At 41.3% G+C, this 13413-nt stretch overlaps 1 non-coding gene across 1 annotated transcript; it reads right to left on the bottom strand.

Moving 5' to 3' along the window:
• Nucleotides 1–3842: 3842 nt before the first annotated feature.
• On the bottom strand, nt 3843–3947 carry LOC141604038 (small nucleolar RNA R71). Its single transcript, XR_012525864.1, has one exon. It is a non-coding gene; the product is annotated as a small nucleolar RNA R71 (small nucleolar RNA).
• Between the last annotated feature and the right edge of the window lie 9466 nt (nt 3948–13413).

The raw sequence follows: 13413 nt of genomic DNA, 5'->3' as shown, positions 1-13413 counted from the left end.
GGAGAGTCCTAGAACCATAGAGGACTAACACCTCGGCCCCATTGAGGTGTTCTTATTTCATTGTTCCCACTTTTGAAAATCCAAAATGACAAATTTATTTTCATGCATTGCATATTGTGTGCATGAACTACCCCCAACTTTAGGACATTAGAAATAATGTCTATCTCGGTTTGGGGAAGTACATTCATACGCAACGGGAGGTAATCTAAATTACGCTCTCCGTCATAAACAAAAACCCATGCATCATGTAGTGTAGATTAGTGTAGCTTGCATTTAGTGTAGAAAATCATGCATCATGTTTGCATAATTTCCCATCATTTTGGCCATTGAGGACAATGCCCATATTAGTGTGGGGATGGGGAATTCTAACTTAACTTCTATTCAAAAATCCAAAAAAAAAATTGAAATTTTTTGAAAAACCATAAAAATTTGAAAAATTGAAAAACCAAAAACAAGTTCATTTCCTTTTGTAGTGTAGTCATGTATATATTGTTGTATTGTGTTTATCCTTGTTCACATTGATCGACTACGCCACATCCGAGACATGAGGATATTGAAGACCGCATGGTATGATCTTTCCAATCTCCTTTTTCCTCTTTATGTTAATGACTATGTGGCTATATTTTGATTGATGCGGTATAGCAATGTGAACTTAAGACTTGCATTTAGTTTATATGGCATATTAGTTGGTAAAATCATATGCATTAGGATGTTTATATGCTAGTTGCATCATGGCATGTAGTTTGTAGGTTAGAAAATTTTGCGAAACCGTCTACTTGGGAAGCTTGACAAGTGTATATAGGCCCTAGTCGATGCTTTTTCTTCTTAAGACTTTGCTTGTTAGAATACTTGTAAAACACCCTAAGATGTGTCATGCTAGTATCCTTTGACCCATGGATTAAGGCCTAGTCAAGAGTACCTTGTGGTGTGATAACTCCTTGGCTACCGTTTATTCCAAGGTGACCCTTGAAACCATGCATCCATCATCCATGTTCTACCACATTTTGTCATCAAAGGGAATGGGCACAAAAAGAAATCAATTTGAGTTCAATGAAATGAAAAGTGAAAGAAAGTTTGCAAAATGCATCAAATGAAAAGAGGAGCAAAAATAGACTCCTAAAGCTTCAAATATAAGGCACCCTCGCTACATATGGGGTGACTTTGAAAATGTTCAAAAAGAAATGCAAAAGAAAAGTTGAAAATTGTTAAGTATTGAAATGCCAAACATCAAAGAAATGGCAAGAAAGTGTTCTCAAATGTTATATGCCACAAGAAATTGGGGGGAAAAACAAAAATAAAAGCAAACTCCCAAAGTGAAACTCAAATCCTATCGATCCCTTTATCCATCGTATCCATTTTTGTGCATGGTAGAGAGGGGACGACCCTTCTTCTTGTCTAGGCAAGAGGGGGAATTCCACGATCCTCCAGTGTTTCTAACACCATAGGGAGTTTACTCTTGACAAAAGCATTTAACGATTGAGGACAAATGTACCCTAGCTTGACACAACTTGGAGGTGATTTATTGGTATCCTTCTAGGCTTAGTAGTTTGAAGAAATTGCATCTATGAAGGATTGTGTACCCTTGAATTGCTTCCCTTGTAGATAATTTCCGCCACTTAGATGAGGAAAGTGGCTATTCTTTTGTAGATGCATCCATTATTTGATTTTGTGTGCTTAATGTTTGGATGTGTCGCCATTTTGGCAAGACCCACCTTGCCTTGCAAGAAGGCATCCTACCTCATGGTTGTCTTGTTGTGAGTTGAAGGGGCGGAGTGAGACCCGCTAATTGTCTCATATCGGCTATGTTATTAGGTTAGTTTAAATAATGGTCCTAGTCTTTGTCACCTCTTTACTCGGGACGAGCAAAGGTTCGGTTTGGGGATATTTGATGTGACCATAATTAGAGCATATTTAGTCCCCGAATTAGCCTTGTTCCCATGCTTTTTAGTGCATATTTGGGTCATTTATTGTCTTTAGTTATTTGTTTTGCATATTCTTTGAGGTTTTGATCCCTTGGTAGGAAAGGAGTGCAAATCTTGCATTTTCATGGCAAAATGAGACTAAATTGATTGAATTCAATGACCAAGCATCAAGGAGAGACAAGATTAGAAGGCCCTTGTACATACTATAGTAGATGGGCAATGATGAGAAAGGATCCTTGCATCCCTGAGGAAATCCCCAAGGATTTTATGAAGAAAAAGGAAGAAAAGAAGAAGAAACAAGACTGCCTAATAATCCGTGCGTCTTCCATGAAGACGCCCGTCCACCACCCACAACCCGTGCGTCTTCACCCTCTGGACGCCCGGGCAAAAGCTCCAGAAGACGCCCGTCTTCACTCCCAAGACGCCCGGGCAGAAATCACCAAATCCGCCCGTCCCGTGCTAAAGACGCCCGGATTCCCAGGCACAGACCCATTTCGTTTTCTTCAAGCTTCAAGGAAGGATGCACATCTTTTTCTAGAGACCGAAGTCTTCCCAAAAAGACCGGCGTTTCCTCAACTAGGGACTTAATCGTCATTTAAGCCCTTAGTTAACCCTAATTCATGTACCTAATCCCCACTATAAATACCCCATTAGTCTAATTAGAAGAGCATGTTCTTCTTAGCAATCTTTAGTGTAGTTAATATCAATCTAATCTCTCTTTAATCTTGTAATCAACAATTAATCAAGTTTTAATAGAAGTTTTATTTCCTTAATCTCTCTCTTGTTCTTGGGTAATTGAAGATTATTTGGATTATTATTGGGAGATTGACAACCTTCCAATCAAGCATCAAGTACTTCTTTTATTCTTTGCTTTATTATTGGAATCATTAGTAGGTATAATTCTCTTAATCCCTTTTTAATTATTGCTAATTACTTTCATTTATTCATCATGTTTCACTTTGTTGGTATGATTGACAACCTTGCTAACATGTTCAACATGATAATGAGTGAGTAGTTTCCTTAGCTAGGGTTAATGGGTAATTAGGGGAAACCAACATGGGGAATGATTCATGCTTAATTTAATATGTTTTCATAATTTATTTGCTTGCTTGTTGTGATCTCAACTTATGCACATGTTATGTTTGATGAAATGTGAGCCTATGAATCCTTGCATTTTTTACCCATCACCTATCTTTTCAATGAGACTTGTAAGACATAAACCAACTCGAGTCTCATTAGACCATGCATATTGTTGAGTAGGGAAGATTAAGTCGACTTGTTGGTGTTGTACAATCTAATCGATTCGGCTCCGGGACCCAAACTTTCCTAGGATTGTAAGATATAAACCAACTCGATCCATCACAACAATAATTGCTTGCTTATAATTTGAGAATATGTTTGTATGATCAATTCCCATGAATCCCCTATCACCCCATTACACCCTAGTGCCTTTTATCAATTATTTACATCCCTTTTAATTCTTCTTGCTTGTTTACTTTTATTGCTATTTAGTTTAGTGACATTCTACTTCAAACCCCAATTGTGACACCCTTAAGACACCACTAGTTGCAATAGATATCTCATCTCAATTCCCGTCCCTTGGGATCCGACCTTTACTTGCCTCTTTACTAATTGTAGAGTTGTTGGTGAAGTTATAAATTGTGTTTTGGTCTAGGTGCTCTTGACGACAAGTACTGAAAACTAAACCCCTCACTAGGGATCACGACCATTGCTCTACTATTCCCGCCACTAAGGGAGTAACACAAGACAAGATAAAGGAAGTGCTTTTTCCTTTTTTTCTAACTGACTCAGCCCGTGAGTGGATGACTGATCTTGACCGGACTGCTGCTGGTATCACCAACTAGGAGACTCTCACACTTGCCTTCTACAAAAGATACTTCCCTCCACAATGCACTAATCAGCTGAGGGTAAGATTACTAGTTTCAAGCAGGCACCTGATGAGACTTTCTATGAAGCTTGGTGCCATTTCAAGAAGTTGGTGAGGTCTCTTCCTCACCATGGTTTTGATCAGTGGTTTTTGTGCAACCAGTTCTACAATGGGTTGTACGATGACAACAAAGCTATACTTGACGCCTCATCCAACGGGAGATTTCAAAAGAACATTGATGATGATAAGGGATGGGGCATTATTGAGGAGATGGTGACCCATTGTGCCGAATATGGGAACCCACGGGACGGTATTCGAACGGTCCATTCGGTTGATAAGGCAGTCTTGGCTCAGCTGGAAGCCATGAATGCTCGGTTTGATAGATTGGAGCTGCAATCTGCTGGAGATAAATAGAAGGTTCATCTGTTGACTAGACAGGAAACTGTCACTTGTGAGAGGTGTGGAAGCAATGACGGTCATACTGCTATTGACTGTCTGACTGAGAAGGAACAAGTCCTTGCCTTTCAGCAATATAGGCAAGGAGGAGGTTCCTATTAAAATAATCAAGGGGCAGTCCATCCCAATTTGAGGTGGACAAGTCAGAATGTTCTCAATCCCACTCCTCCACCGCAGCAGCAGCAACCTTATGTCCCCCCTCATAAGGCTCAACAAGGCTTCCAAAAGCCTCCTTCTTTTCCTCCACCGCACCAAGGAGCTTCATCTTCTAGTGGGGTATGTGAATTGGGTGAGTTAAAGTCGATGATTCAATCATTGACTAAACAGCTGCAACTAAGTGACCAACAAAAGGAAGCATACATTAAGTCACTTGAAACTCAAGTTGCTCAACTCGCCGCCAATCAGTCCACGAGGAAACCAGGTCATTTGCCGTCTCAATCCGAGAAGAACCCGCACGAGACGATTTACTTAATCAATTTGCGAAGTGGTTGTTCTTACGAATGACCAAAATTGTCTGCTGATAAGGACGTTTCAGACTCGAGGGATGCTATTATGGAGGATGAATAGTCATCTGTTGCTGAAAATATGCCAAACACGAAAGAAATACTCGATCGACTGATTTCTGGGGGTCGATCGAGTAGAAATGTTGAAGAAAGCACTCGATCAAATAGAAATGTTGCTCGATCGAGTGAATTGGATATTCAGGGAATCGATCGAGAGGTTAAAACCACTCGATCGAGTGAAAATTTTGAAGAGACTGTTCGATCGAGTGGAACTTTGCCTCAATCGAACACTGTGCAAATAGAGGAACTCGATCGAGAGCACAAAAGTGTTCGATCGAGTGAAAGCTCACCTGAAAGGACTCGATCGAGAGGAAAAAAGACTCGATCGAGTGAAAAAGGGCTTGAACCTGCTGAGACGTTGGAAGAGAGGAACGAAGTGCTCGCGATTCCTATTACGGTGCCCTTTCCAAGGCGATTGTAGAGCACCAAAGCCAATCAACAGTTTGGGAAATTTGCCGAGCTCCTGAAAAACTTACATGTTACTGTTCCATTCGCCGAGTTGCTGACTCAGGTACCCTCTTACTTAAAGTTTATGAAAGAAATTTTGTCGCGTAAGAGGCACATAAATGATCATGAGACGGTAGCTTTAACTGAGGTAGGGACTACCCTAGTTCAAAATAAGTTGCCACCTAAACAGTCAGACCCGGGTAGTTTCTCAATTCCGTGTCATATAGGAACCCATTTGATTGACAATGCGTTATGCGATCTTGGTGCTAGCGTGAGCGTCTTACCTCTGTCTCTTGCTAAGAGACTTGGTTTAACCAAATTTAATTGCACCAATATGACCGTACAGATGGTCGACCGTAGTATATCACGGCCATTAGGAGTTATAGAGGACATACGTGTCAAGATCGGGAGATTCTTTATTCCCGTAGACTTCATAGTGCTTGATATTCCCGAGGACACTCACACCCCTATTATTTTAGGGAGACCATTTTTATTCACTGCTCGCGCAGTGATCGATGTCGGGGGTAAGACACTTACGTTTCAGGTAGGAGATGAAGAATTGATTTTTCATCAGTCTAAATCTCGTAGGGCTCCCATGCAAGCTCAACCTTGCAATGTCCTATCCTCTACTGACTCAGAAATAGACACTTCAGCTGAGAGTGTTGAATTTTGTGCTGCTATTGTAACCCCTCCGCGTCAGACTGAGAGCGAAAAGGAGGAACATTCTTCTATTTTCCTTGCTGCAGGTACAGATGAAATAAATGCTGGAGTTGTCAACGGTCAAAGTGCGACTAAAGTCAATCAAAATGGAGATGCCAATGTCAAAACTGATAGGAAAGACAAAGGGACGAAGAAAGTTCGTGCATACGTGGACGTCAATTATTCACCCTCTACTGGTTCAAATTCAAGTTTATGGAGATCGAAGAGGACGGTTAAAGACGCTGAAGGGACCTCCTCCAGTCAGAAGCCCTCCTTTGGGCTACTGAAATGTTTTGGGAATTGAGCGGGGAATGCTCCGTTGTAACAAATTGTAAAACTTTAAATTTCCGTCAAATTTCTTTATTGCGTTTTTAGGACTGCTAGACTTTAGTTTAATTAGCATAGCAAATATCGACTATAGACTGTTATTTTGCGATTTGGTATTGTCGGGATATGTTTGCGAGTATTTTTATGCAGGTTTGGGGAGATAATGTCGCATTGGGATGAATTATACGAGAAAAGAACTTGATCGAGTACTTTTTGTACTCGATCAAGAGGAATGAACAGGAAAAAGGTTCGATCGAGAGGTTTTCAGCTGTTCGATCGAAATGGCAAAATTGAAGAGTTCTCGATCGAGTGGAATTCTGCTTGATCGAGTGAAATAGAAGCCAGAGTACTCGATCGAGTGATTTCAAATCACTCGATCGAGTGAATTTGCCATTTACACGCAGGAAGTAAGTCTTTAACTTCCTCTTTTTCATTCTTTTATTTTCATTCTTCATTTTTGCTCTTCCTTATTTGCGACATTAACCCAAAATCCTCCATAATATTTGCCCCAATATCAAATCCAACACCCACATTTTAATCCTTGCTAGTATATCGACTAAAGCCCTTTGATTTCCCCTTCAAATTTGTTCTTTTTCACGGTCAATTAAGGGAATTAGGGTTTGCGGTTTTCGATCAAAAATCCGCCAATTTGCATCAATTTGAGTTGATTTTCTTGCTTATTCTACTGGGTTTCATCATCAAGTAAGTTTTCCCTCCATCATCCTGTTGTTTAATTGCTTTATTTCAACAATATGAGGTAATTAGAGTTTAGGTTTATCAGTCAAGTCGAAAAATCCGACTGAAATTAGGGATTTTGCGGTTTATTGGTTTAATTGATTGTTATTCCCCCTTGCTTACTTGATTAGGATGGAAAGTAGTTCATTGCCATCGACTAGTTCGAATTTTGTTCCGTCCTCTACTGAGACGGTGGTCCCTGCTACCACCACCGTCAGTACGACCGTTAGTACCGCTGCTGTTTCCTCTATTTCACCTGTTGTTACTGCTGGTGCTACTGTTGTTAGCTCCATTACTGTCACGGCTAGCTCAGCTTCTACCTCTGTGTTGACTTTAGTTTCTGTTAGCACTGCTGCTAGCTCTGCTTCTGTTTCCGTCTCTACTGCTTCTACTGTTGCAGCCACAGCTAGCACTTCTGGTACGGTGACCACCCCTGCTGCGTGGTCACCAGCTGTCACAGCTGCTTACCGGGCGACCTTAATACCTCGCTCCGTCAGAGGACGGGCTTCTTTTTCAGGTACTAGAGGCCGGGGTCGCGGACGAGCCACGCCTGCTGCTAGCCCCGTCACTATCCGAGTTGACGACTCACTTGACCCGCACCCCGACTACCCTGAGGTAATTTTCGTTAATGCTATACATCGTCAACGTTTCTTTGCCTTAGAGAGCTGTGATTTTCTGTCTACTAAATTTTTGTGTCGTAGGTCACTTGATAGGTTAGGTATTTATGAGCCCGTACTTGAGATTTTGAGAGGGGCGGGGATGACGGGACTGCTTACAATGAGTGCCTTGACCTTCAAGGAGCTGACCCTCGAGTTATTCAGCTCCTTCACCTTCTCTTCTGGCGCCTACGCCACTGACCCGACCTGCGCTTGTGTTTCTTTCCGGTTATTTAACAAGACTATTTCTTGGACTTTAGAGGAGTTTGGTACTAGGTTAGGTCTTTCTTTTACGGGTGACACTACCGCCCCTAGGAAGGTCATCCGCATGTTGTGGAGGACCTTGGCACAGACCAGTTACGAGGAGCGCAAGTTCGCGCATGTCCACCTTCCCTCGGCCCGTTACTTCTTGCGTCTCAATGGTGGGATAATCTTTGGCCGTAAAGAACCTAACAATGTGAACAACATTGAGCTGTCTATTCTTGGTGGGTACCTGAACATTGACAGTGAGGGACCCTTTGTGCTTAACATTGCTTAATTGACTGCTCAGTACTTTCACACGGTGGGGCAGAAGACTACGGGAACCATTGTTTGTGGTAGCATAGCCACTCTTCTTGCCCGTTCAATCTTCCCCGCCTTACCTCGTGACCTACCGCACCTAGACACTGATAGGTACCTTGACTAGGCAGCTATGTTGTCTATGACTTGGCTTACTTCTGACCATCAGACATGGAAGATTTGCGGTTCCTTGTCTGTATCTTTACCTTGCACCACTCTGCCTTGTCTCGTTCCCTTGCCCACTGTTAGGGGCAGGATACCTCCACCACTACCCATGCACCACCTCCTACTTGGTCCACCTCCTACCATGTCCGTTTCTAAGAAGCGGAAGAGACCTGAGAGGGATCCACACCTTCTACGGGTGGCCAGACTTCCACGACCATTCCTACCCCGATCCCTACTCCTACTCCTACTCTTGCGCCCGACCAGACACAGTCGGTTTACACGGCTAATTTTGTTCCTCCTCCACCCTTTGAGGCGTCCGCGGTCCTTGACCAAGGGCGTCGTGACAGTTTGTTGCTTGAGCTTCTTAGCAGGCATGCTCGTATGGAGCGGGACATAGCTCTTACTTTGTTCCCTCTATACGAGTATCACATGATGTGATGACGTCCAGTTCCTGAGGGTTAGCCACACCCGTCTTTTTACCGGTACCCAGCTGAGGGGTACCCAGAGCCAGCCAGTGACGAGGAGGAGGGCACAGTTGAGGAGGCAGCGAGGATTCAGGCTAAGGAGGTGAGGAGGAGGGAGCAGGAGAGAGACCCGGACTACACGGTGACGGTGGAGGACGTGACAGACAAGGCTGGCGAGTAGCTACTGGTCTACTCACTTCCCCAATTTTCAGGCTGGTTTGGGGAAGTTCGTGTTTTGTATGTACATTCTTGTTCTCTTATTTCTTTTGTCTCCTTTTTTTATTTATTGTTTTTTATGCATTTATCGGTTGTATTTTCCCGTTCCTCTGTAATTATCTGCTGGTGTATGCTCAAGGACAACGAGGGCGTTGTCCGTTTTGGTTTGGGGAGGGTAATGCATCCTTTGAGTCTGCATTTGCATTTGTTTTTGCATTCACATTTCTATTTTCTGCTTGCATTGTTCTCTTTTATTTCAAAATAAAAATCATAAAAATCCAAAAAAATTAGAAAATTTCAAAAATTAATAAAATTTCACGTTTCATTTTGCATATAGGTTGAGTCGGAACGGTTGATTTTCGTGATGATATTGCACTGTAACTTGTCATTTTTACTTGAGCCTTGCACTCTATCGACAGTTATTAGCTGAGTCTTACGCATATCTACGAGTTTTTGTTCAAATTTAGCTGAATGTGTAGACTTGACCTGATAAATTGGCAACCTAATCTATAATTTCTGAGATTTAGAGCCATATAACTGGTGACATTCATGACCGGTTTACATAGGAATTGAGAGTAGTACTCCTTGCATAACATGTTTATCATTTTTGCACATTTATGACATTCGATTTCTTGTCAATTGCATACATTCGGGTTGTGGTCGGTGTCACATGCAGGGAGGTGCTTGCAAATTTCCCTTTCTTACATTTTTCACCCATTTAGCTCCACTTAAGCCAAATTTAGCCTTTCTGACCCATTAGCTACACCCAAAACTAAGCCTGCCCAGTCAAGCTAGTTTAGTGTGTCATTTGTGGTATGATGATCCATGTTGCGAGTTTGGCTCGATTTTATTGTTTGGAGTTGGTGGAAAATGAGGAAGTGTAGATACCTCATTTATGCACCTCTCGCAAACCACCCGGTGATGATTGGGCCGCATGTTTGGTACGCGGAACGATTTGTGACAATTCGTAAGATTATCGTCAAGTGATTGCTCAAATATTAATGTCTACCTCTTAGTTGTCATCTACGTGCCGATACGGTCGTTTTGACAGTAATTAGAGTACATTTGGAGTCCGGGCCTAAAACCGTCTCCATTTTCTGATAACCATTAAATCCCGAGTCAGAATGTTCTGGAATGTTCCGGATATTTCTATTCCATATTTCACAATCTTTATCTTTTGGTAAACAATTTCCCGTAATATTCACATAAGATATTAAGGAAAACCGAATTATTCCGTCCTAACATAACTTAAACACGGAAATCTTTCTTCCGCAGGAGGAAACCACTTGGTAACAGACGCAGCAGGTGCTGCGCCTCTTCCAAGAGACGCAGTGGCTGCTGCGCCTCTTCCCAGGTCCTTTTCTGCGTAATTTTCGTATCTTTTTCATATCTTTCCGAGATTCACTTCCAAAGAGTCTCCGAAACCCTAATTCCTCCACGTGATTAATATAAATAGGAGCCTTCGCTCCTCATATTTCTCACGCGAGTGTCCGCCCTTCTCTTCTCCCTTTGCATTCTAGACCTTTGTTCTTACTTTTTGGCGTCTACGTGCTTGAACATTCGACCACGTAAGCTCGGATCTTTCTGAGTACCAGCCTCGTTTGCATGACCGACCAATTTGACCAACTCCACAACTAATCAAGTTAATTAATCTAATCGTTTTCCTCTTACGAGGGCACTTTCTTTGCATTCGCGTCGAGCATCACTAATCGATATCTTAGTCCTTCTCGTTTCGTCAACATGTAAGTCTGAGGGTGTAAATCTCTCTTTTATTTATTGTATTTTAATTATTGTATCACAATTGTAAGGTTTATGTCGAAAATATCATTAAAACCGATTTCTAAACCCTTTGTTTAAAACCCTTTTTACGGATTTTCAGAAGACAAACCGTCGAGAAAGGACGCAGCAACTGCTGCGCCTTTTCGAAGAAGCGCAGTACCTGCTGCGCCTCTTCGTGAGGCTGCCGCAGTTCTTGCTTCCTTTCTTCTTCCTTCGTCCTCTGTAATTCGTTCGTCAAATTCTTATTTGTTCGTTTGTTTGTTAATCCTTCGTCATAATATCATATATTTCACATGTATATTATTTATCATCATTAACATGCTTAATTTATCATTAAAACCCGACTTAAATCCCAAGTAATCTCATATTTGCGGGTTTTCGTCATTAAATTCAATCCGGGTTATAGAAATTCGATTTGTTCATATCGGGTTTCTGTAATTCGATCCTTTGATATATTTTCATCTGTCTATTGTCATGTTCGTCATTAATTTGTCATTAATTCATCATGTTTTGTCTATTTCATTCACTCATGTCACTAATCAATCATTCTTTCGTGTAAATTAATTCGTTATAATCCGTCTCATCCATGTTTTATTGTTTTATGACCCCTTAATCATATGTAAATAACCTATTAATCACTTTCATCCGAGTAAATAATTTAATCGATCATTAAATTTACCAATTGATATTAACAACACGCAATTCCGGCTTCACAGCCAGAATTCAGGTCAGGAATAGACGCAGCGTCTGCTGCGCCTATTCCAAAGGACGCAGCTCTGCTGCGCCTGTTCCGGGCTGAATTCTGTCCCTGAACTCCGTTTTTGCCTTGACCTAGTTTAATTAGCTTACGTTTAATTAACTATTAACCGTACTATCACCTTCTGTTTTATTCGTTAATTTACTCTTTTATTCGTTTTCTCAAATTATCCGTTTTAAAGGTATTTTCGACATAAATCGCCTATCTCAATGTAATTATTGTAATTTTCATTATTGTAGTTTTGTTGTATTTATCATATTTCTTGTACCATTTACATGCTTTCATATGTAATTGAACATTAAATCCCGCTTCGACCCAATTGTATGCTAATTAATTGTTCACCGACTTAGCCTAATTCTCACATGCTAGGATTAAAACTTGGATGTTGCATTGCATGCATATAACCGACGATATATCAAGTACGAATAACTTCCCTAATCATTAGTAGAGGCCGCTATCGAGGCGGGCGGGATTAGGTGTTCGATCAAAAGAGCTTCCTAATACGTACCCTCACCCCTTACTCCAGATCTCCGTGAACACCCGTGTTCATTGGCATCCACGAGAGTCATTCTAGACATAGAATGCTAAGGGTAACGAGTTCTTGGTGTTCATGTCTCTACTTTGTGTCTTGACATGGCACAAGGTATTCGAACGGTTCAAATTTCCCATAAAAATTGGTGGCGACTCCAACAAAAATGCAAACGCTTGTTCCTCCTCTCTCCCAAGCGCCCCCGTGGGCCCACCGCTGTCCACAGGAAGGATGATTGAAAAAATGAGAAAAAAGACATGAAAAAGAAAAAAAAAGGAGAAAACGTATGATGAAAAAAAAAGAAAAAAAAAAAAAAGTTGAAATCACACGGGCAGAAAAGAAAAGAGAAAAAGAAAGAAAACAATTGAAAAAGTTGATTGGAATTTAAAATAGGACCGTATTAAAAAAAGGAAGTTTGTGACGGTCTACTCCTCTGTTCTTATTCATACATTTTTGAGGAGATAGTGTATTTGGTTAGTGAGATTTGTGCGTGAAGGGCACTTGTGCTTTATTTTCAGTCAGCTGAGACTTGGATGGTCTTATATGGTCTTGTTTAGGAGCTAGCTTGATGCTTACCTTCACATTCCCATAATTTGTTTTGCTTTTTCTCACCTGAACCTCACTTTCCTATACTATTTGTAAGCCCTCGGCTGTGACGGACATTGTTGGTTGGAGTGTATGCATAGTACTTGAATCGTCTATCATTTTTGTTGAATGCATGTTATGTAGGTCGCAGTTTAGGTGAGTGAATGTTTTTCTCTCTCTCTCTCTCTCTCTCTCTCTCTCTCTCTCTCTCTCTCTCTCTCTCTCTCTCTCTCTCTCTCTCTCTCTCTCTCTCTCTCTCTCTCTCTCTTATACATATATAATTCACCCTTTGCTTCATGAGAGAAGAGTGACCACGTGAGAGTCCGATTTTGTTGGTCTTGCAGGGTCGATAGGTCAGCTTTGTTTATGGACATCTTATAACTCGTTTGCGTATTGAATGTTGTAGCTATGGCTGTTGATTTTTGTTTGCATTAAATTGGTTCAAGTAGACAAGTTATAGCTAGCTCTGATTTTTCATTTCAGTTCCATTAGTTTGCATTTAGTTTACTCGAGGACGAGTAAAGGTTCGGTTTGGGGAGATTTGATACGTGCATTTTATATAGACTTTTTAGTCTTATTCTGCTGATATGAAGAAAAGCACTCGATCGAGAGGTCTTGATGTTCGATCGAGTGGTTTGGAGGACACGAGAGGTCGATCAAGTAGTTT

Source organism: Silene latifolia, chromosome 9 (assembly GCF_048544455.1).
Source record: "Silene latifolia isolate original U9 population chromosome 9, ASM4854445v1, whole genome shotgun sequence".
Taxonomy (NCBI): domain Eukaryota; kingdom Viridiplantae; phylum Streptophyta; class Magnoliopsida; order Caryophyllales; family Caryophyllaceae; genus Silene; species Silene latifolia.
Note: the sequence above shows the minus strand (reverse complement) of the source record. Positions and strands in the feature narration are given on the sequence as shown.